This window comes from Spodoptera frugiperda, chromosome 25 (genome assembly GCF_023101765.2).
Source record: "Spodoptera frugiperda isolate SF20-4 chromosome 25, AGI-APGP_CSIRO_Sfru_2.0, whole genome shotgun sequence".
NCBI lineage: Eukaryota > Metazoa > Arthropoda > Insecta > Lepidoptera > Noctuidae > Spodoptera > Spodoptera frugiperda.
Window position 1 is genome coordinate 19,069,838 of NC_064236.1, and position 2,566 is coordinate 19,072,403.

General features: G+C 36.5%; 1 long non-coding RNA gene across 1 annotated transcript; it reads left to right on the forward strand.

Annotated features, from left to right (window-relative positions):
• On the forward strand, positions 1-892 carry LOC118266743 (uncharacterized). Its single transcript, XR_004782898.2, has 3 exons — positions 1-134; positions 359-575; positions 678-892. It is a non-coding gene; the product is annotated as an uncharacterized LOC118266743 (long non-coding RNA).
• The last annotated feature ends 1,674 nt before the right edge of the window (positions 893-2,566 follow it).

Sequence of the window (2,566 nt, forward strand, 5' to 3'; positions counted from 1 at the left end):
ATTTTTTTTCTATTAAAGAAAATGTGGAAGATATTTTAGTTAAATATTTAATTTTCTTTTATTAAAACGTAACTCACAATTGTGAAGAAAATGATGTCTAAGAATAAACTTTAATGTCGTTTCTTCATTTACAGGTTAATTTTGTTATGTACTTGTAAATGAATCAATGTACCTAAGTGGTTATTTTTGTTATAAAATGTGTTAAAATAAAATTCTTTATTTACGGAGCAACATAAGTTTATTCATTCAAAACCTATAATTAGAGAATAATCTTATATATTTTTTTACTATGATAAGAATTTTTAGCAATCTGTTGAAAAGGTGAAATATTTATTTTATTATTTTTGAAATCTTTCAGATTACACTCACTGTTTAGAAAAAAGGTTTAGGCAATGCGACGACGTTTGTGTGTATCTACAAGATTTGTGTGACAAGGGCCTCCTATGAGGCCACCGGTACCTAGTCATTTGAGAAAAGTCGTAAAATTTGTTGCTTGTTGTAAGATTGTCAGAATCAGACAATCTGATAATGTCGTCGGTTCACCTAGTGAGAGGTCTGCCTAGCTATATCCTCCGGTACGTAGTCTCCAATCTCATCAAAACCAGTTTATTCACCGTCAATAATGTGATCGATGTAGGCTGCTAATTGCTCAACTTTAGTATTTTGGCGAATTTCAGATTTTGTCGCGCAAAGAAATCCCGGAGCATCACTTGCTACTATTTAAAAATCAAAACAGAAAGTGCCAAAAACACGTGTTTTAGAGTATGTATTGGAATAAAGATCATTCTTGAATCGGACGTGTCATCGTGTATGGTGTCCACTAAGTAATGCTGAACATAGAATGTGAGATGCAAATTGACTTCTAAATGTAAGGAGAGGTGTCGGCCGCATATCTAAGTGTTAGAAATCCTTTTATTACTCGGATGGATAACTAAAAGTGTACGGTAGCCTAATGAAATGAACGATTTAAAATTTGTTTTATTGTAGATTTTGAGAAGGTTAGCTGTATGGTTCTTATTTGATTGTGTAGGTGTAAGTGTGCCACCGGAGACCAGAACGGTTTTTATTCCTAAAAGTGGGTGTAGGTATATTGTGTAGCGGCATTACGTACCGTAATGTGTACCTCTGCCTTCCTTTTCGGGGATAAAAGGCGTAAAGTTGGGGAGTCGAGGAACAAAATCCTTACTAAAGAATAGTTTAAGTAATGAATTCGGCGGTCAGCTTCCATTAGATTTTCATAAATGTCATAACTTTGGACGTTGACTTCTAAGAAAGCCTTTTGTATATAAATTTACTCGTATTTATACATATAGATTATTGAGACTAGCCGCAATACAAAGACAGGAAGCTGCGTGCGGCTATTACATAACCAACATACAACTTAAAAGGCAGCTAGACACCTGTACCGACTGTACCATAATTTATGTACCAAATCGAACATTATTGTAAAGGAGAGTAACATTTCATACTTCTAGCAATTCTCCCAATACACCTTCATTATTACCTTTCATGCCCCCCACTCGACGAGGGCGGCATGAAAGGTAATAATGAAACATGGTGAATAAAGGGAAAGATTTCTTATTAAAACTTTGCTCCTCACACTTAGATTTTATCCTATGTCCTGGGTGCTTTTACAAATATACATGTTCACATACAAATGACACCTAGACCCGAAACAACAATTTGTGCATCACAGTAAGAGTTGTTCCGTGTAAGAATCGAACCAGCTACACGCGCGTTGGTTGCCCTGCCACAGTACCAACTGTGCAGTCAATGATGACGTCGTGTCGTACAGTCGTATGATTTGGTGTTACACTGTCTCTGCCAAAACCCATGGAAGAAACGCGGGTGAAATAATGTATATAATGGAATGGATCTTATAAGTTTCTCGGGTTCGATTCCCGGGTCGGGCAATTACTGGGCTATATTCGGTTTTTCGAAAATTTAGTTTGGTATTGTGCCCCTATTACACGGGACTTATAACACAAATGGGGAAAAGTGGGTGTACAATGTACATTGTGTAGCGGCATTACGTGTCGTAATGTGCAACTCTGCCTACCCCTTTAACGATAAAAGGCGCGACGTGTAGCTTTTATTTGATTAGTTACATCGAGGGTACCTACTCCCTAGGCCAATTCATCACCCCTGACGAAGCTGCTCTCTACAGAGCAGCTTGCTCCCTACATGACACTTATTAAGTCCATGTTACATTATAATATGTGCACCTCTTTCATACTATGTTGTTACACTTGCTTAGCATATCTTTGGTTAATCAGTGTAACCTGCAAAATTGCGAGATTATTATACTTAATACGCAATCTGGTACTATTCTATTGCCCGAGGTCGTCCTCAGCCCGGCCAACGACTCAATAATTAAACGCAACGAAATCATTACACTGAGACATTTTGCAAGCACACATGGCCTACATTAGATTTTGGCATACAATTTTTATGATAATGAATCGTAACGTTAATCCCTTTCACACATCACACATTTTATTTTATTTTATTTTATTTTATTTTATTGATTAGGGACAAAAAACAGTTACATGCTAAGGTACTAATT